The sequence below is a fragment of the Pristis pectinata genome, chromosome 16 (assembly GCF_009764475.1).
Source record: "Pristis pectinata isolate sPriPec2 chromosome 16, sPriPec2.1.pri, whole genome shotgun sequence".
Classification (NCBI taxonomy): Eukaryota; Metazoa; Chordata; class Chondrichthyes; order Rhinopristiformes; family Pristidae; genus Pristis; species Pristis pectinata.
In genome coordinates, this window is record NC_067420.1 from 30727711 (window position 1) to 30750792 (window position 23082).

General features: G+C 39.4%; 1 protein-coding gene across 5 annotated transcripts in view; it reads left to right on the top strand.

Annotated features, from left to right (window-relative positions):
* Window positions 1–23082, top strand: part of LOC127578703 (disks large-associated protein 4-like) — a 435166-nt gene that overhangs the window by 94073 nt on the left and 318011 nt on the right. For 4 of the 5 annotated variants that reach the window (XM_052031016.1, XM_052031018.1, XM_052031017.1 and 1 more), the window contains one exon: window positions 3499–3582. The gene's annotated coding sequence lies outside the window, so the exon portion shown is untranslated. Of the gene's footprint in view, window positions 1–3498; window positions 3583–21866; window positions 21887–23082 lie in introns of those variants that run through there. The other variant, XM_052031020.1, reaches the window with a different exon arrangement.

Here is a 23082-nt window from a genome sequence, read left to right on the forward strand (position 1 = left end):
CAGATATTCCATTTGAACATCTTTTGTTATTTGCTATAAAACAGAGCTATCAAAATACCATCAACCTAACAAAAATAGCATTTAGATATTCTATTGTAGTTTCAACAGAGACAACAAAACATTTTAACCAAAACTCAAGCATTAAACTCACCCTGTGCTTCTCCTTCATCCTATGAAATTATTATTTTTTACAACTAGTTTCTGGCTTTAAATGTTTTTCACTTAATGTTTGCTCAGTTGCATAATTAGTTCTTTGACATTTTTGTTTACTGCAGCATCTGTCTCTCCTGCTCCAGTTTTCCTTTTGTCAAGTTTGTGGTTTGTTTCAGTGTCCAAATCAACCATGTAGGTTAGAACAAAATGAGATTTGCAGCACCTCATTCAACACTTCCTGCCTATGTACAGTATTCTCACAGTTTATTCCAATTGGGTAACCATTGTCTTAACCAGTGTTGTGCGATTCCCCTGATTCACGCAGCTTTTATTTTAATGAAAAATCTTTTAAGTGGAATTTCAGCAGCTGCTTTCCGTGAGCCGAAAGTGACTATTACCGTAGAGATTTCCATGGTCTACTTAATCTGTAATTTTATTGAAAATGAATTATTAATTTTAATTAGTGAAGAATCATTAGGAGCAGAACTCCCAAACATCATGTTTTCAGTGCGCAAAGTTCTTTACCAGGAAATTGTTCTAAATTTATCTGAACTAACATGAAGATATTTACTGCACACGTAATTTGGAATGTAGATAAGATCATGTAATTTGCCTGGAATTTGGTGCAAGACCAATCTCCCGCAAGTATTTTTGGAGTTATAAATGGGTCATTTCTGTTGACAGAAACTGACCTCATTTTTATCGTAAGTTCTTTGAAATTAGATCCCTTCCTATAACATTGGTAGTGGGTGCCTATTGTGTACCGCTTACCAGTGGAGTTGGGTGTACTGGAAATCATGGTACTTGAGCTATGCAAGCATTCTTATTCAAAATAGAGGGAGGTCAGGATCATCTGCAGATATTTTTCTTTGCACTTTACTGTAAACATTACTGTAGTTTCTGCACTGCTTGTTCTTGCTGAAAACTTGCATAATATAGTATTCCAGGACCTCTTTACTGCAGGACATTCCTTTAGAATGCTGTTCTGTGCATAGAAGTGGCACTGGCCAGGGATCATAGGAAAGGAGTGTTGCACGAGGAATTATGTCATCACATGCATCCATCGTACCAAAGCTGCATCAGGGTCACCTGGATGACTCTTGACATGAAGTGAATTTCCTGCTTGTCATGATATAACTGGAAATGGTTGCAAATACGATTTACTTCAGTTTAAATTGATTTTCAACCGGATAACAGGGAGAAGAAGAGTGCTCAATGATCCCAGTTTCTAACCACATTTGCCATTCTAACCACACTAACCACATTCTGCTGTATAAATAATTCACTTCTGATACCATGCAATCCTGTAAAACCTTTTCATGCCTCTCAAAAATACTACATGTGTGTTATGATTTATCATTCCCAAAGTAAACTAAAGCATTTAAATCTGATTATATTGTATTCTACATATGGTATCAGTATCACTCCACAACCTATTAAACAAACTGTGCCATGATTTCATTTTACCATTGCATTTAGAATAGATTATATATTGAACATTCAGTTCCCATTTGATGTTGTTGCCCAAGGCCTCCAATGAGAGGCGTGAGAGAGGTTGGAAGTGATTTCTAAAATTGTGGACACCTTATAGAAATTCTATTGATTAGCCAACAAAAAGCATGACCACTCAAGTTTCTCACTGAGCAGTGCTATTGAGGAATTGTGTGTAGTTTTAAAAGAACCTGGTAAGGTGATTTGGTTTTATGTCCTAACTTTCTGGAAATAAATACTATTTTCCTTGTGTGAAATAATCTTGTTTGGCTTTTCATCAAATGTGCATTGCTGCATATGCCATGTATCACTGAACTGTGAAATTAAAGCTTTTCACAGGACCAGCAGTGGCTGCCAAATGGGTTCCCTTTATTGGGATTAAAGGGATTTTATTGAGGCAATTTGCATTGATAAATATCACAAATATTTAAAATCATTGGAAATTCGGCATAAAATGTTCATGTCTCCAATTATAGCAATCATAAATTCAGCGTATGGAATTATTTCCTTTTGCACATTTTGTATACGGTAGAAAGCATTGCTGATATTATTTGTACCTTTTTAATGAAGATAATGTTTAATTGAAAGATCTCTCACCAAGGCTGACCTACATTTCAGGAATATTTTTAGAATGTGCATGGATCACACCTGTAGTTAAATTGAACTAGAATTATTTAGTCCAGCAATTCAGCATGAGAGCAGAAACTTAACGGGGCCAATTTTCATCTTCAGCTCTTGGTTAAAGAGTGATGCAAGAGTAAAGTGTTAACAGCCTCCAATTCTCGGGTGTGTACTGACTTGCAGAATAATTTACAACAACAGGGCAGACTCAGAGAGGATACAAATGATGGAAGAGGAAAATGTTCTGAAAATCCAATTTAAAGGTAAGGGGCTAATTAAAGGAAGATTTCATAATGGGAGAATGAAAAATTAGAAAGCCTCTAGAACCAGTGAAAATGTTCTCAATATTTGCCATGAGTGAAAGTTGACAATTATGAGATGGCAGGCTTTATTCCACAGGAATTACTATGCTCAGTGCACACACTGACATGAAAATGCTTTTAACATTGCTGGGTATTCCAAAACATTGGTTTGGTCGTTCTCACTTATACTTTTGTTCTTATGTAGTTTAAGGGTTCTTGCATTTTAGGTGACTAGAACAAGGTAATGCAAGAAGCTGCACTTGATAACAAATTAGGTTGGAAGCGTTCAACAGGATGTCAAATTCTATCAAATTGTTTTAAATAGAGGGGGAAAATTGGGACTTGTTAAGTGGATAAAAATGTGTTGAGAATGTTTTTACTTAAGTACATCTTGTTTTAGAAAATGCACAAGTGAAGTATTTTGGGAACTTGATTGTCGTAATTTGGAGCCAGTTCAGACATCCAATGTTTCTGAGATCCTGCTGATAAATGAAATTAGAATTTAGACATTCAATTGACTTTCAGCCAAATTAAGAGCATTTTCTGCACCTATCTATCTTTGGTTTGGTATTAACCGTTGTCAAATAGCTTCTGTCTGATTACTGTGGATCATCCACTGACCACACCACAGATGCATTAAGTGCCATACTCAGAAATGTCGCAGAATCAGAAGTTGGCTAATTGATTATAAACTTCCTCATAGCTCTGCCATAAACCAGCTTATGATGTGAACAACATCAAACTGAATGTGATCTGGATGACTAATATATCAAGCAAACTAGGAGGATCAGGACAGATCAAATCAGACTGCTTATTTTATGCACGTTCATTCATTTTGAAGACAATGTTGATTTGACATGTGAACGGGATAATTTTGTTTGATCAAATTGATTCACACAACTGAAATGGTCAATTTTGTTTTGAAATGCAGATCTTGAAGACTTCAGCATTTTAATTACAAGGCCACGAAGAATGTTCGTTGATGGGACATTTGAATGCTAGACTCCTGCACCTGGTAAGTAGTATGACTGGATTCAGGTTTTGAATATTTTAAACTTTTACTACCTTATTTTCTCGTGTTGAATAATAACTAAATGGTTTATGAGTGAACTGATGCAGTATTGTTCAATAATTTGTTTAATAAACATGTCGCAATGAATATCAAAAAACAAGCTGGCTTTATGCTGTTTAGAAGTGGCATTACTGAAAATTAGAATTAGACATGTGACTGATTCATAGATTATTTTATAGTTGAGAAAACATCTAAGAGAGAATATATACCACACATTTAAATGAGAATTTTAATGTCCATGCCTGCTTGGAACAGGATGGTAACAGTTAAAGTGCAGGGCCAATTACTGCCCCCGTTCTTGGTCAATGTCACAGATACCCACAGTATTTTTAGGTGCTCACCAATAGAAGGCCAGATATCCCAGGAAAATATGCAGATCAGAATGCATTGAAGTCATTGAGATTCCAATCAATTTTCATTGTAATTCCTGATCAGCACTAAAATTTCTGGGTAACTGTTTGCAAGGCTACTTGCTCAGGGTCATTAAAAGTAATAAAGATATATGCTGTCTGCAAGCACTTAGATCATATAAATGTTTGCTGTTGCATTTTTGAAATTTTCTGTATTTGTTCTATTTGTATGTGCTCAGTACCTATAGTTTACAACGGATGCCATTCACATGATTTACACTTATATAAGAGGAAGAATAGCACAGCTGGCTACTAGCTGCCAGGAGTACATTAGAAAGTAGTCTTCATGGAAGACCATAATCAGCCAAAAAGATGTAAAGAAAGAGACTGACTTCCCTCGAGCTGCCTGAACATCAGTCCAGAAGGAGACCAGAAGGAGGTTACACACCCAAGCCATTTTGGGCTTGTGTATCTTATCCAAAAAGAGTTATGGCCTGCTGGGCCAAGTGGTTATGCATGACCAGTGCCATAAAATTAGCTGCAGCCTTTTGCATCTGTGACTCAGTTTCTTTCTAAGCGGCCACAAGGGACAGTCCCTCCATCTGTCAATTTGCTATGTGTAAGTGTGTCAGTTATTTAATATTCATTAATCCCCTTTTGCCAGCACTGTTGACTACATATACTTCTAACTGGAAGAGCATACCAGAATGAGAGAGATGTGATTTGCACTCACTCTTTTTCCATGTGATGTGGGCATTGTCGACAACCCTCTATTTAAAACTCATCTCCAGTTGATGAGGGAGAGCTGCCACCTTCAGTTGCTACCATTGTTATGTCTGTTGCTATACTATTGGGCAGGATTGGGCGGCACAGTAGCGTAGCAGTTAGCGCGATCCTATTACAGCACCGGCGATCGGGGTTTGATTCCCGTCGCTGTCTGTAAGGAGTTTGTACGTTCTCCCGTGTCTGCATGTGTTTCCTCTGGGTGCTCCGGTTTCCTCCCACGTTCCAAAGATGTACGGGTAGGTTAATTTGGGTTTTAAAATGGGCGGCGTGGACTCATTGGGCCGGAAGGGTCTGTTACCACGCTGTAAATAAAAAAAAAATTTGTGTATCGGGCCAAGGGCACGACCCTGAGGAACTCCTGCAGTGATATCCTGGTGCCTTTACCTGCCTTAGTCATTGACTTTCCCTCCATCATAAGTGGGGATATTCACTGAAGATTGGACAGTGATTGGCCATTTGCACACTTCAGGTATGGAAGCACTATTTGTCCACATGCACCAAAAGCTGGACCAAACTTGGTTTGATTATTGAGTCAGTTGCAGACTGTGCTCAGGAAGCCAACAAGGCACAAGGAAACCAGCCAGCAGCATTTGTTAATAGGAAAAACTTTAATTCCTCAACCATGCATCTGTCAGTGATGAATAGCATCAGAACAGAAGAATATGTGTTCAGTTTCCATACAGATGCTAGGATCCAGTGCCAATCCTCCATTTTCTCTACCTGTCACAGAATGACTCCCCCATGACAATGGACATCGCCTCTGTACATGGATGGTAGCATCCCTCATAACCCCAGCTTTCCTGTACAGAGAGGTACAGACAGAATTACCAAAATAACTAAGAGGATGGTCAAGTACAATCTGCAGTTGACTTAGTTATAAACCATGGAGTTATGCTGCATGTTACATAATGTTTGTCATACTCGGAGGTTTATATGTGGTGGTGGAGCAGAAGAAAGAAGTCCACTCACTGGTAAGTTGAGGCTTGGGTAAAGATGAGAAAAGAGCAGGAAAAGGAGGTTGTTCTAAACAAGGTCGCAATTTCGAGTCCAACAGGTGTTTGGGTTGTTTGTTTTCAGCTGCCCAGTTAAATCTAAATGAGGCCTATTAGGCTGATAATATTGGATAATTTTTCTGCTTGCTCCTTTTAACGCAACTTCTTCCCCCCACCCCCAACTCTTCCTCCACCTTGCCAAAATCTGCAGCTGGCTCACAATCCCCATTTGATGTTGATTTGTACTATGTACTGAAGCAAGACCAGTGCAACATAAATAGCCTGTAGCGTAAACAGAGTGAGAGGTTAACTTTCAGAGCTTTGCACCATAAGCATATCGAACCTTGACAATGCAGGCTGCATTTGTAGTACAACTCTTACGCAGTCATAAAACGCAAGCATTTACACCAACTCTAATCTATAATGTAGCTGCATCCTAAAATAGCATTAGATGGAAGTTAAAAGGCTTTGAAGACTTTGATACTGATGTTTCTATCATTTTAAATGTGGGAAAGGTTAAAGGAGATTCACGAGGCAAGTTTTTTTACACAGAGAGTGGTAGGTGCCTGGAACGTGCTGCAAGGGAGATGGTATGTGCAATGTTTAAGAGGCATTTAGACAGACACATCAACAGGCGGGGAATAAAGGGATGCAGACCATGTGCAGGCAGAGGAGATTAGCTTAAATTGGCATCATGGTTGGTGCTGTTGTGATGGGCTGAAGGACCTGTTCCTGTTCTGTGCTCTTCTGTGTTCTATTTGCAATGTAAAACCCCATGTTCTTGTGTGAATAGGAATAAATAATACTTCTTCAAAATATGCAATGCCAATGAGAGATGCATCTTTCTCCTTTGTTCTTTCCTGCTGCTTTAATACTGGTAATAGCTTGTTGAAAATAAATGTTGACATTATACTTGATCAGTATAAAAACATTTTTCATGGGTCTTGAAGATTATTTCAGTACTCTCCGGTCCTTATGTTTGCACATCCATTCATAATGTGTAATGTTTGCTTTGATTCTGAGAAGTACCAAGGAATTTGGGTCCCCTGTTGCAGATCTATTTGACCTGAACAAGAAAGGGTTTCTCTCTCCCTTACCTAAACTATGGGTGCAGCTCAGTCCAAGATGGAAGCCACACAAATGTTTGCCAACCCACACAAACCCAAAGTGCCCCCGCCACATTCCCGCATTTCCATCTGCAGAATCCCATTCATTTTTAATTTCATTTTCATAATTATATTTAAAAAGGTTATAACCTTGAGAAAACATGTATAAACATAAATCTTGTTGCAAGCAAAAGGTCCTTTGCCCTACCAGTGCACTCGTCTTAACTCCAGGAGATAACTCTGGAGTTAAACCTGGATGCACCAGAAAATTGACAAGGACTTAGACACTGACAGTTTGTATCCTGCTGCTGTAAGACTATTGAACGGACGTTGAATAATTATAAGGATTGTTACATAATAGATAATAGTTGTACTTTGTATGATAAAGATGAGCTCTTGACCTTGCAATCTACCTTGTCATGGCCCTTGCACCTTATTGTCTACCTGTACTGCACTTTCTCTGTACCAGTAACTGTAACACTATATTCTGCATTCTGTTATTGCTTTTCTCTTTACTACTTCGATGTACTTATGTTTTGAAATGATCTGTATATGGATGGCATGCAAAACAAAGTTTCCCACTGTATCTCAGTACATGTGACAATAATAAATCAATTACCATTTACAGAATTCTTGTCTTGGTGTATCTGTCCCATACAAGACCAAAGGTGGCGTGAAAGGCAGGACCAGCAACATCCAGCATGGGAGAGCCACATTTCTGACCTCCCAGATGATGATTAGATCATTGGAAGTCAGTATACTGGATGAAATCAGCACCTTTGTCTTAGCATTTTGAGGAGCTGGTGTTCAACTGGGGCTCCGAGCCGGGATTGTGGTCTGGACTCCAAAGCTAAATTAGTAATTTTCTTTAAATGAAAGGATAACCTCACAAAATATTTGTAGTCTGCATTGTTGCTGGATTTAAATTCCTTTGACATTTTGAAATGTCACTTCAATACTGTTCATCTTTAACTGGTTTCATATTATCATCACTTGGAAACTGAGCATCTTTAATGATCCCTTCCCCACCTCCCTTTTTATACTTGGAGCAATTACTGGTTCTGCAGTTTGCTCTGCCTGCCTTGCAGTTTAGAATTCTTGCAATGTTGTTTCCACTCATTGAACCACTGAACATATAAAAAAAATGAGGCACATTGATTGATGTGTCCAGAAAATCTTGCCTCTGAGTGTTCAAATTGCTCTTCTAAGTCCCAGTGGTATGTCGAGATATATGTTGCTCACAAAGGATGTTTAAGTATCAAGATAATTAAGTAATGTGGATTTTGGGAGACTCAACATTACGAAATATCATATTGCTTTTACTGCAGGTCATGATCATTATTGTCAAGCTCTATAATGTGCATTAGCATTTGTGTTAAGATTCATTGCACACTTAACACAGATGGAAGATGTGCATTATGTGTTATCATCATAATTGCTTTATGAAATGAATTTTTAAAGTCCTTAAATGAGAAAAATTATTAACCACATGTTCTGATTTTACTTTTTACAAAAAAACAAACACATTCTTTTGAAGCTTTTGTACATTTGTTAACCTGAGGCTAAAGAGTTAATTAATAACTAAGTCTTTCACTATGATGGATGGAAAACTCAGGTGGTAGAATGTACATTCTCCACAGATCTGCTGAACTTTCTCTGTGGATAGTGATAAATGTATTTGAAACAAAGTCTAGCATGTGTTGATTTGAATTAAGCAATTTAAAAGTACACACGAGGTGACATATTGTTAAATTGAACATTATTAGTTGCTTTGAGGACAATTTCTTTTCTCCCTGAAACCATGATTTTGGCCAAGTATTTTGGGCATCTTCCCTGCCTTTCCTTTTGTTTGGCTTGTTGTTAAATTTTGTTGGCTAATACTCCTACGAAGTGCCTTGGGGCACTTTAGTATGTTGAAGGCATTCTACATATACAAGTTGTTGAACTTCCAATTAGCTCTGCTCTTCCACAAGTTTTTCTACACTGGCAATTCCATCCAAATACCTAAATGTTGTGGAAATGCTGCCTCCACCACCTCAGAAATGTATTTCAGATTGTAACCATCTTCTGGGTTAAAAAAAAATCTTCCTCTCAAACCTTTTACTCCACTGTGCTTTTTGATCTTAGACACCTCTGCCATGGGGAAAAGTTGCTTACTATCCCATCTTATCTATGTCTCTCATAATTTTGTATAAAAAATTGAACATTGCAGCATGGGAACGGGCCCTTTGGCTCACGATGATGTCTATGGCGATCATGATACCAGTCTAAACAAATCCCATCCACCTGCACAAGGTCCATATCCCTCTACTCCCTGCCTGTTCAAAGGTCTGTCTAAATACTACTTAAAATGTTGCTATCATATTTGCTTCTGATTTTTTGTTTGTGTTTGTTGTATGTCTTCTGTTCTATGTACGGCCTCTGTTGTGTGAGTCTGGGGGAAACGACATTTCGTTCCACCCTGTGTTTTTATAGTATGGATGAATGACAACAAAGTAACTTGAATTGAACTTGAACTCTACCACTTCCCTTGGCAGCACGTTCCAGGCAACTATCAGCTGTCTTAAAAACAACTTGCCTCATAAATCTCATCAATCTACTTTAAACTTTCCCTCTCCCACCTTAAAGCTATGCTCTCCGGTATTTGACTAGCACTGAAAATATACTTTTACAGGTATGGAATCGCATTCCCTCAGATTCAAATTATTGATAAATATCGTACAGTACATATAAAATTTATTTTTTCCACATCTCTCTTTTACATCTGTATGCCATCTTTATTCCTACCACACCATACCCCTTCATTTTGCTTTGCCCATAGAATATTTAATTGATTGTAAAATTATAATTTAAATTTCCTGGTTTATATTCTGCACAATAGAAATGTATTGATTTTGTGAAACAATACAAATAGAAAATAAAAGAAATAGGTACAAGAGCTCCTCAGGTTATGGATGACCCTACCTGTGGAAATCCAACTTTATGTAAATGATTCCATTCATTTTTAAAGCATTTTTCAATATAGTAATAACAATAAAATGTTTTGGTAGTGTTAGAGTGAATATTTGAATAAATGAAAATAATTATAGCAAGTGTACGCAGAGCGATATGGGTTATTATAGAAAACAGATGTTTCTGACTTGCATAGAAGTTGGCTTACAGACAGTTCTCATGAATGGAACCCTCGTGTAACCCAGGGACTGCCTGTATAAGTAAAGAAGTAATACTAGAGAAGTTAATGTGGCTAAAAAATTGATAAATCCCAAGAACTTGTTTGTCTGCAACTGAGAATTTTGAAGGAGGTGCTTAAAATGATAATGGATACTCTGGTTATCATTTTCCATAATCTGGTGGACTTTGGAATGGTTCCTGCAGGTGGGAGGGTAACTAATGTTAGCCCACAATTTAGGAAAGGAGGCATAGAAAAAAACAGGGACTTTTTAGCCTGATGTCAGTAGTAGGGAAAAAGCTGGAATTCATAATAAGGTATGTGATTTCAAGTCACTTAGAAAATAACATGATTGAACAGGGTCAACATGGATTTATAGAAGAGTGATTATGCTTGATAATCTATTGGAGTTCTTTGAGAATGCATCTCGTAAACTAGATGACAAGGAACCAGTGTTGTATTTGGATTCTCAGAGGCTTTTGATAAGGGTCCACGTGTGGTTGATAAATATACTACATTGTATAAGGGTAATATACTAGCTTGATTTGAGAGTTAGTTAATAGTGATAAAATAAGGTGTAAGAATAATAGAATTCATCTCAAGCCGTTAAGTTGTGACTAATGCAGTACCACAGGAATCAGTGTTTGGGCCGCAACCGTTCACAATCTACATCAGTAATTTTGGTTAAGGTGGCCAAATGTACCATTGCCAATTTTGATGAAGACACAGAATTAAGTGGGGAATGTATGAAGTGATAGGGATGCAAAGGGGCTTCAAGGGGGTATGGACAAGCTGAGTGAGAAGGCAACAGATTGCTAGATAGAGTACAATATGGGGTTATCAATGATGCTATGAAAAGCAAAAATGCTGAGTTTTTTTAAAATGTTGAATTATTGAGAAGTGCAGTTGTTCAAAGAGATCTGGTGTCCTATAATGCAAACCACTAAAAGCTAACACACAGGTGCAGCAAGCAATTACGGAAGCAAGTAGTCTGTTGACTAATGTTGCTCGAGAATTTGAGTATAAGACTAAACATGTCGTACTACAATTATATGGGTTTTTATGTACAACTTTGGTTTCCTGGGACGTTGAGTCTGTCAAATGATGAGAGATTGAGTAAACTCGGCCCCTGTTCCATAAAAGGATAAGAGATTATCTGATTGAAACGTGCAGTATTCATAGAGGGCTCAGCAGGGTTGATGCAAGGAGGGTGTTTCCCCCTGACTTGGGTGTCTGAAACTAGGGGTCACAGTCTTAAAATAAGCAGTAGGACATTTAGGACTGAACTGAGGTCAAATTCCTTCATTGAAAAGGTGCTGAGTCTTTATAATTCTCTACCCCAGAAGGTTTTGGAGATTGCTGGATTTTTAAGGGAATCAAGGGATAAGAGGGTAGGTCACAAAACTGACATTGAGATAGAAGATCAGCCATGATCTTGTGAAAAGGGGGCAGTGACCTGTTCTGCTTCTATTTCTTATAAATTTGCACATACAGTGACTCTGCAGTGTATTCCTCTTACTAAATTCAGTCGCAGTGATTTCAATGGTGTTGAATTTTGGATTAATCCTCACACTCGCCACCTAAGTACAATGCAGATTTGCTCTGGACAACAGATTCTAGCTGCCCTTCTGACATTATCTCTTGTCACTCAAGATCACCTGGTGCACCCTTCATAATTGCCTAATCAGCGTTGGATGTATTGGGATTTTGGCAACTTGAAAAGAGTGAGCATTACTGGGTGCTGCTTGTTGGATGTTGCATTTCAGCACCAGAAACAGATGGAGAATGATATTGGAATTTTTGTCTGCAAGAAGCCATTTCAAAGGTTGCATAACTAATATTGTTCATTGTGATGGTGTCTGGCAGGATGTGAATGAATACATTTGTGATTAATTGAATGAATGGAAGGAGGATAGAAATACCATTCACCAAAGTCCATGCCCTTTATATTTGTACTTCCTCTCCTCCCTCCACCCCCATATTGAAGGCAACTTATTCAAAATTTTACAGAGCTCACCTTCTAATTAAATTTGCACCTTCCTTTCAAATGGTGCTACCAGCAATCAGTACAATCAACAGTACTGAGATGTTAGAAATTAATAGAACACAGAAAAGAATGCAAGTTAAATGTTCAGCTTGTATCCACACTTGTGTGCATATAATTGAGTATACATCTTATAGATGAGATAATATTTCTAGTCTCACCCTCCAAAATGGGAAAGTGACATCAATTTCAAAAGAAACAATGATGAAGTGTCCTTGAGATGTTTAAGCAGGTTTATGTAGTCTGGAAAGAGTCGTTTTGAGTACTTACTGTGCAACTTCATTTTTACTTTAATATGCTTTGGGGCCTGCATTATTTGTCCATTTACTTGGTATGATCAGGATGTGGTCTGCGTTACCTTGACAGGTGTCCTCGGGCTAGTAATTGTTATTTTGCCTCTGCTGTCACATTCTTTAACTGTTGCATGTGGCTTCATCTGGTGCAGATGACATGGAGCACCTGTGGTGCCAAGTGTCCGAGCATTTCAGAAGGAGCAACACTTCACTGCACCACTTATTTCACCACATCTCCAAAACCACGGCACAAAATGGAGGTAATCTGCATCCTTGACCTCTTATTTCCAGACATGCCCAGCAAGAATCAAGGTGTCTCTCTTAAACACCAGCTGCAGCTCAATATGGGCCAGGCACTCACCAAGCAGAATTAATTAGGACATTGTGAAATCCAGCAAGGTTGGCCCAGTGTGACTTTGGCAAGCACAAAACTCATTCTGCTGTGGTCTAACTATATAAACAACAAAACAGGGAAACATCCTATTGAGAGCAAATTCTCCTGAAGAAGCTGTTAAGATATGGAAGCTGTTTAATCATTCTCACTGGCATCCAGAATGAAGTTACTAATATCCAATTACACCAAAATATCTTGAGAATGGAGTGGTGAACAACCAGTTACTGAAGGACATTGTAACTCTGTGCACACTGTAACAGATGTTTTCAGTAACTTGGCGGTTTCATTGAATATCATGGCCAGAGTCCTGAAGGCAGGCACAAGGCTTGCTTCTAAACATAGATCACATTGAGTTGTTTCCTCAGATATCTCTTACCTCTTTGAGATTGTTCGTTTTCTTCAGAACCCTGTGAAGTAATTCTTTCTTGCCATTCACATGACCTCTTGCTATTACTATACAAAGCTTTTCTAAACAAATACAATTCAGTTTTTGCTGTGGGTTAATCAAGATGGATATAATGGGGAACAGAACTGACCAGCAGCTGATTTTAAAGTATAGACAGAAGTTCCAAGTGGGAAAATTGGTTGCAATGTGCAAGTTGGGAACATTTATTAGTATGGCAACTGTAACATTCAATAATGTTTCAATGGAATTTTTTGACCTCAAATGAGCTCAACTAAAGTCATAGAGTCATTGACTTGTACAGGATGGAAGCAGGCCCTTCAGCCCAAATTGTTAGTGTGATGTTGATCGTCAAAGCTACTGTATATGCTCAAATATAACCACTGGAACAAATGTTGTGATCTTGTGAAGACTCGCTTCCAAGTAATCCTTCTCGTAATTGTATCCAGAAACATCTATTTATCTTCACCATGTTCTCAACAAATATACTTTCCCTTAGCAACAGAGATAGGTATTGGTGCCAACTGTGCACTTATTTTTGGGTATGAGGTGGGCACAAGACATACTAATTTAGCAGTGGAGCAATCTGTGCCATATGCAAGAAGAATCTTGGAACATAATCTAATGTTTAAAAGTGCTATATAAGTGGAAGGACTTTTTGGTGAGTACTCAAACTTGGCTGCCTATACAGTTTGTGAAATTCTTCCCAGATGGTTTGAGGTCCACAAGATATTTGACTTGGCAAAGGTGTGCAAAATTACCATTTTCCATGCACTGTGGATTGTGCATCTTTGCAGTTCCTGGCCAACCCTGAGGTACTGAAATTTTCCATCCTTTGGTACAATTACTCACTCAGCACATTTACATTGGAAATTCTAGGGGGGGGGGGGTCTTGGCTCAGTTCCTCTTGAAGCTAACAGTGTGCTTACTGCTGAAAATCAACAGTCAGCTATTCTGCAGCATAACAACTTAAAGGAATCTTCAGAATTGATGGTGCATGCATTCAATCTTGCAGCGTCAATCAATCTCCAAGCCCCATCCCACCACCACTGACCAAAAGCAAAAGTGAGAGATGAGAAGTCATTTAGGGTTTCTGTGACTGTAGCAGATTTTAGCATAAAGCAGAACATTCTATCATCATAATTGAAATGGAAATTGAGTAGCATCAACACTAATTTGTTGTTTGATTTGTAAAAGTTTACAAATCCCATCTTTTGTGCAGTTGTACTTTGATTACACATTAACCACGTATATAAGTGTACACTGGCGAACAAGGTGAGGTGATTTTGTTCCGCAAATTAAGCAAGTTGATTTCGGAATGCAGATGTGGTTTACATCTTTGGATACTATTAAAGCACTTGTTGTGTCACTGCACCAGGATCTCCACTCTGACCTTGAAAAATCCTGGTTTGCATTCCCAAGGAAGTAAACTGATCCTCCTTCGACGTCACAATGGCAATCTGTGGCCAGTCAGGAAGGGGAAAGGAAGACCAAATCCAATGGGGTCCTTCTATTAACAAAATATTTGGAACATCATACTGTCATACCAAACACACTGTTTCATTAGAGGGACAAGATGTCATGACAACATCCTTCCAAAGTTGGAAATATTTTCTCGAGCAAATATCTTGATTGAAAAAGAGGGCAAGAGTGAAGTTGGTCAGAATGAGGTCATGTATGAAAGCAAGAAGATGATCCTGCGAATAGAAATAGGGCCAGATAGTTAAGTTGGATAACTTACTAGTGCCCCAAAGGACGATTGATGTCCCACATAACGAAGTAATAAATTAGTTTCAAAATTATTTCAACCAGGCGCTGTCAAGGATGGTGAAACCTTGTAAGTTTTGAAGCTATAACCAGAGGTGAGGAAAGATGATTAGTGGGTATGTATTTGTGATGGAAGATCTGCTACAACATTGCAACTGCATGCGCTGAGAGGGAAGTCTGTGTGAGGACTCATGGAAGAGCACACCTAGTCCAAGTTCCTTAGCACGTTCAAACAGGCATGCAAGATGGTTTTATGGAAGTGGCCCATGAAACAAAATGGAGAACTTTCATCCAGCACAGAATGTTAACTTAAACAGAGTGCACAGACCAATGGCAGGAGCAATGGTGGGAGCTCTGACAAGTCACGTGAATATGAGTGTTGCAAAAAATAGGTCTGGCAGGAAGCTTGGGTCCCAACGCAGTGCTAAAGTCTGCAGTTCTCACAATGTGGGGTCATCAAACAATACTTTAAGACCATCATTTGCAGCAATGTTTTGTAGAAAGTTCCAGAGACAACCTCTGGAGAGCACTTGAATAAATTACAGTATGTTTCAGCTCTTGATTAAAAAAACAGACTTTGTTAGAGATTAGAAACCCATTGATCGCACATATTTTGCAATCACTTCACTTCAGATGAATGCAGCTAAATGACAGAGACAATGCAAATTACAAAACAAAGAAATTCAGGTCTAGTGCTTATGTATTTGTGCACTCATTTTTCTGGCACAAAACAGGCTGCTGTATCCATTATGGCCCTCTTTGACACACTGTGCCTTGAATGCCATGAGTAAGCACCAAAAATAGTTTAAATGACCATTAAAATATTTAAGTGAGTGTGAAATATGTGATATTGTTCTGGAGTGTTAAATTAGCTCAGCAATTTGCTGAGCATGTGCCCTTCAACACTGTCACTTTAAGGGATTATCCAATATACAGAGGTTCATTGCTAATTGACCTTTTCCTTCCTGCCTTCTAACCCATTTTACTGCTGCCATTTGTGTTCTGCTGGGACTTCCCTAGTGCAGAACGAGTAGAGAGAGCAGCAAAGAAGGCAGGAGAATCTGTGAGATGCTTAACAACGGTGGATCTTCAGAGATCTTCCCCCAAACTTCCCCCAAACTCAGTGGAGCTATGGATTGGGCACCGTTGCTTCAACAATGGAGCCTGTTATTGAACAACATCATTTCTTGCTATGGACTTCGCTGCCATTGGTTGTCAAGATCATTTTGGTTCTCAACTTTTATGCTGTAATCTCCTTCCAAGCTGTCGCAAGTGACTTCAGCAACATTTTGCACCATTGCATCAGGAAGGATTGAGGATATCCATGCCAGGAGGAACATCTCTGTCTTTGTTCATGTAAAGTATGAAGCAGGAAGAGACAACAGTAAGTTTCACCTGCATTCAAGGGTCAAAAGTGCTGTACAATACATCCACATTGCCTTGCCTGCTCTCCCTCACTAACCCAATATCTTTCTGAATGAAAAGAGATTTTATTCTTTCCTTTTCTAGCTTGTTGCAACCACTGGCACCATCCCATCCACATCTGTGCTAGTTTCCTGGCCACAGTTATGATTCATTTGTCTTGCGCTAATCTGATGTGCTCCCTTTAATACAAACCAAGATGATCCTTGGAGATAGTCTATTACTCCTGTTTGGAATCAGAGCACAGTGCCAGAGATGACCTTCGGATGTGGTTCAGTGTTCCTATTAGGGAGTAGGTCATGGCTTGAGATGACACAACAGCAGAGAGATGACCTTTGGAGATGGTTTATTACTCCTATTACGAACCAGGGCACGGGTCCAGAGATAGCCGATGGAAATGGTTCATTACTCCTGTTGGGCACTGGAGCTCAGTGCCAGAGACCAGAGCTCAGGGTCAATTACTCTTGTTAAGAACCAGGCCACAGTTCCAGATATGGTAAACAAAACAGAGCCGTGCAGTTAAAATTGAGCAGACAGTTGAATTGTACTTCTGTACAGGTCATCCCTGAAAGGGTATTCACATTTGCAGTTGTTTGCTACATAATGTCTACCTTCGCTCTCAGGGGTTATCAGTCCTCGTCACTACTAGGAAGCAAGGAGTCCAGTGGTTGGAGCAGAGGGAATAGTACGAAAGGGAAGAGCAGGAGTGCCAAAGTAGCTAACTCTCCCCTACCCCCATTCCAAATACACCAATAGCTCAACCTCACTTCTCTGAAAATACAAATAACATCACCAAATCCAGAACAAAATTCCATTTATCCAGCTGGTTTATTTCCAGTTGTCAGACATAATTACTTTGCCTTGCTTGCTTCTCACGACTTAAAGAAATTCTTGCAATTATCTCACTGTTTTCAAAGTGTCAGAATGCCCCACAGTGCTTTGCAACCATTTTTGAAATGCAGTTGCTGTTGTGTGATTGGAAATGTGGCAGCAATATACATGCTGTAAGTTCCCACCAAAGTAATGTGATAATGACAAGATAATGGTCGAGCTTTAAATGTGTGATGCTCAGTCATCTAACATGTGTTTTGTGCAAGAGTCTCAGACTGCAAAATGTCATTGCATGAGGTCCAAGCGTTGTGCACACTAGAACAGACCTTGCAGATTAAATGTGTCCAAAGGACTCCAAGCATGTTCTACCATTGTGGAGAGGATGAAGGCTTGGGCATCATTTAAGGGGGTATCAATAGCCTAAGGGTCAGATAGGAGCATTTGAAGGAGTGGGGTCACACGAGGCTGCTGCAGGAGTGGCAATTGTAACTTCAACCATCCAGCACTTCCTTAGAACTGCACTGAATTGTTTGCCTTGATTTTTGTGCTTGTCTTTGGAAAGGGATTTGAGCCCACAGTCTTCTGACTCGGATGCATGAGTGCTGCCAATTGTGTTATGGATGGCATGGTGCTCAGTGTGAGGAGGAGGAGGCTGTGGATTTTGAAGCAATGATAGTGGGAGAATTATGAGAATTCAGGATAAGCATAGTATGCAGTGAGAGTGGAGGTCCAATGAAAAGGTGGGAGGTCACTATCCTAAAGAACGCTAAGGAGATTACAGAACTTCTTGCTGCCATGCCACAGGCAAAGCCCTGGCTTTGATTCCATTCCATTAGCAGCAGAGCTTTTCCTGAGCAACATTTTTCTGGAGAGTGGAATCGGGGCTGCGGTGGGAGAAGGGGTGATGCCTGGAACCATTTTAGCCCTTTTATTGAAGATGGTCAGCAAACCAAAATCCAAGAATACTGCTGAACTTACATTTCAAGGTACCAATATTTGACAACTAATATGATCTGCATCTTTGGGACTGATCAAGGTTTGAACTCTCTCTCTGCACTTGTGATGAAAGATGCTCATTGGTGCAACAAGGCTGAAAGGAGAATTATAAGTGTATTTTCTAATCAGATGGGTTCTGTTGACTGCGCAAGTTACTCAGGTTTTACCTTATGAGGTCGTCATCAAAATTCCATCCATCGGATTACAGTCAAATATCTCTCCAAGGCATTTGTTACTTCATACAATGTACTCTATCAGGGATATAAACCTGTTATTGACTAGACAAAAATGACTGGAGACAATTCATGCAACCAGTAAATTAAATAAAAATGAGTTAGCAATAGAACCATGGAGCATGTAGAATTTCATAAAAGGGCCTGGAGTAAATAATGACTATATGAGTTGGAGAGCTGGTACTGGCTGGGAAAATAATTTAAATGCTTTACATTGAGGGATTGAAAGTGAGACATAATAAAACGTTGGAGATTTGATGGAAAGATTTTCATCATGAGAAAATGGCCCTGGCACTTGCAATGAAGTTTGACCTGAAAAAAATATCATAATCTGATGATTGGTGCTATATTGTGACTATCTTGTTTTCTTTATCAGATTTGAACAAGATTTGTATTGTGTAGGCAGTGACATGTCAGATGTGATGATATCTTAAAACTGCAAGAGCAAAGCAAGCAAACTCAACATTGTCTGAGCCTGAGGATACGTCGCCATCTTGGAATGTTTAGCAATTGGACGTTTTTGTTAAAGAATATAAATGATTGTAACATCAAATAAATTGTGAAATGCTGCACATTTTAGCTTTTAGCAGTGTATGAACATTTTAAAAATGCAAATAGTAAAATATCTAAAATTAAAGCAGATAATGCTGGAAAAACTCAGCAAGTCAGACCTCATCTGTGGAAAAAGAAACAGTAAACTGTTTGGTTAATAGATCCTTCATCAGGCTCTAGGACCTGAAACATTACCTGTTTCTCTTTCATGGATGCTGCTTGACCTGCTGAGTATTTCCAGTATTTTCTGTTTTTATTTCAGCTTTTAGCAGCCAGGAGGCTTGATCCCAGAACTTCTGTGGCCATGATTTGACCAGCAATTAAAGTACACCACGTGCTTCAGCAGTAAGGTTGGACCAACTGACTTAGAAAAGTAATATCGTTGAGAAATTGAATTGTGCCTGTCTAGCTGCATTAAACAGTTAGCACAGGGCAGCCGAACAAACAGTTGGGAGGTTCAGTAACACATAAGGCCCCAGGAGCTGTGTGATATAGAACAGGCTTTTCTTCATGTTGTGTCATTGTGGCCTTACAGAGCACGTGGAGGAAGTCATATAACAGTGGGATCAGGACTGCATCTGGGTGACAGGAAGATGGACCCACAGGGAAGAGATGCCCACGCTTGTGGGGAGTGTCCAGCAACAGAATGCTGAGGCTTGAGTAAGGATTGAAACTGCAGGAGTTAAGCTGGGAGATTGATTAAAAAGTTTACTGCAAGAGTCAGCTGTTGTGGATCCATGGTGTTTGATGGTGTTAGTGAGTGGGGGTAGGGGTGGTTTAGTTGGCTTGGCTGGTTTGTGATTGGTAGGTGTGGGGTCAGGTGAAGGGTACTGAGCTTAAGGTGAGATAAGGCAGGAGGGCACTACCAGGCTAGGGGTGGTCTAATTATATGGCCATTTAAATTTCTTCAACAAGTTAATTAGGAATGATGACAACAAAGCAACCAGATTGTTGTAAAAACCCATCAGGTTCACTTGTGCCCTTTAAGGAAGGAAATCTGCCATCCTTGCCCTGGTCAATCAAACATGTGACCCTAAATCTATCAATGTGGTTGAATCTTAAATGTTCTCTGAAATGGTCTAGTAAACCATTCTGTTCAAGGGCAATTAGAGATGGGTGACAAATGCCCAGATCCTGAAAAATAAACCAAAAAAATGCTCACCCATTCCAATTTGTTCAGGACAGTCCTGACCCGAAAGGATCCGATATGGTCACACAGTCAATGACTAAAGGAGAGCATTTGTTCCACAGTCTGCCACATCCTGATAGACGCTTCCCTCCAGTAACTTCCTGGACAATCCCAGGTCTCTGATCTAATCAGCAGCTGCCTCTGTACCTCAGCTCCCTGCAAGCTTTGTGTTTCGGCTCTGATTGACATTGCTCAGGAAGCATGCCCACCCACTTATTTAGTCAGCAGCAGAATGTGAAAAACCAGGAAGCAATGCCAAACCAGTGGGTTGACTATTTCTCAGCCCTGTGTAAATGATTTTTAGATGTAAAATTCAGTAATAATCATTTCAGGTCTTTTGCATCTCTCCAGAAATTTAACATGGTGTCTCCTCGTGTCAATCACGTTGACATGATGATGTCACTCCCATCACCACACAGCTTTTGGAGCATTGCAGGAGAACTTGGACCACATTTTCCAGGGGTTGCCCATCATTTGGCCCTCCCGGGACAATATAATCTTACTACTGTGGCACATCTGGTCGAAATTTAAATATCTTATCTTGGCCTTTAACCATCCCCCAACCCCTCATTCCCTCCACGGTGAAAATCTTAATTCCCAATCTTCTCTTAGCTGACCACATTCCATTTCATTCTGTCCACCTCCCACAACTGGCATCCATACCCCCACCATCCCTTCAAACAAGCTATATCTTTTTTTTTAAGTTTGACCCCATCCATAACTTCCCTCATCTTGGGCAGTGCCAGCTAGCCCCTCCAAAGCACAACCTCAGAAAGGGTTACTGGATAACACATGGGGTATCTGAAGGACCCAAGCTGTTGTTGGCACCACTGGGTGTGTTTGAAATCATTGCAATATATTTCAGAGATGAGGTACAGGTCATATTTTAAGAGGACAATAGGAGTAGAAATAACTTTTTAAAAAAAAGTGACACAGGGTGGATGACACAGTGGTAACATAGTTAATGCTGCTGCCACAGAACTCCAGCGACCTGGGTTCAATCCTGACTTCAGGTGCTGCCTATGTAGAGTTTGCATGGTCTCTTTGCGACCATGTGGGTTTCCCCCAGGTGCTCTGGTTTCCTCCCATATTCCCAAAGACGTGCTAGTTGGTAAATAAATGTGATGAGAATGTGAGGAGAATAAAATGTGTTTGGGTGGGATTGTGGTTGATGGTCAGTCTGGACTTGGTGGGCTGAGGGGCCTATTTCCATGCTGTATCTCTCTCTGACTCTATCACCGTTATTGAAGATGATGTGGATTGTACTTGTCCTTCAGGATGGAAATGTGATTGGAGAGGACAAAAGGACCAGCGAAGACTTTTGTAGCTATTGTTTCCACCTTGAACAACCTGATGTAAATATCTGGATTTTTTTTCAAGATTGTGCATTTTACCCTAAGGAGCTGTAAAATTTAAACATTGTTGAAGTTCTTTAAAGATGTCACAGCCTTTGTCCTAACCATAAATCGAATCATAGTTTCATACTATGAGCTCACAGTTCCAGTCCCACTGGCTCGAATTTACTGCGAATAATAATGGATCAAGTTGTGCTGATAGCTAGCCTGCAGTTCCACAGAGATATTCCACTCCTTCACAGTGTAGAGGACCTGCTTTATTTCTGTGCTCATCGTGTAGACCCTCAGCTTTACACCAACAATTGATGGCATTTCTAATGTAGTCACATTCATTTGAATAGGGTTGCTGACCTGAATTAAAAACGGTAAGTTTAGCTCAGATTTTATATATTCTTTATTTATCTGTATATTAATGTTTTAATAGTAGTTTCATGTGTTTTAAATGTATTATATTTAAGTTTTATCCTTTAAAGTTTTTACATCACTTTCAATTAGTTTGAAATAACTCTGCTATCAGCAAAGCTTAAAATCAGTGAAATGAGACTTGCCTGCAGGACGTGGACAGGACCAGGCCATGGGACACACAGTCTAGAGGTGTGGTCACCACTTATGACCTGATCCACTCGTGGGTGAGTCAAGGAACAGAGGCCACAAGACACTGGCAGCGGTGTGTCGCACAAGTTTAATATGGCCATGGAACTGCCTTGGAGGAAGCAACCATGAACTGCAGATCAGATCAAGTATGATCTGGCTCAGTGTGTTTGTTGAATAGTTGGTTTGTTTTCCTCTTTCATGCTGAAATGGATAATTATTTAAACATGCAGCTCACGTCCAGTGGTGGGTGGTAGGATACTGTCTGCTTCGCTGAAATAGAAATCTCAAAGTAGTCATCAACTGATGTGACAGCAGCTTATAACCATTCCCCTTCCAGTTGAAGCAAGTAACATATCATCTGACAGCTCTTTTGAGCACATTGTTTGAGTCAAGGAAGACTGAATAGGCACATCTATTTCAATTGATGAAAATTCATGTATTGGTGGAAATGAAGATGGTTAATGTACAGGCATTGCTGTAAATGGTAAGTCCTGTTTCCTTAACAAGAATTTTTTTCAGTTTTTATGTTTAATTGTGATCTTCTCTCCAACCACAATGTAGAAACAGTTTAATCAAAAAGAAACAAATGATTACATTTCAAGCTTTAAGCAGGTTATGTTCAGAATATCAATAGTTCCTTTCAAGATAGACTCCCAGAACTTAAAAATCTCTCCAACTGGTTTAAAGTCCAATTTTCTTTTGTGAAATGGCTGCAGTACAGTTTTCTTTTGTAAAACCCAGAGGATGAAATCTCTCCTCTCAACAATTTTAATGGAGAAGGAAGTAAATGCAAACAAAGAATTAATTCATTTCCTAATGCCAAATTGTTCATCGGGATGGTTAGAAGCAATTTGCCCTTCGGTTAGCTCCTGTTTTGTTTGAACATTTTACGAGCACTGGAAAAAATGAGAAGACTAAGCCAAAACAGCAGCAAAATATTGTGAAGAGTTCCTGTCGTTCTCTTAAG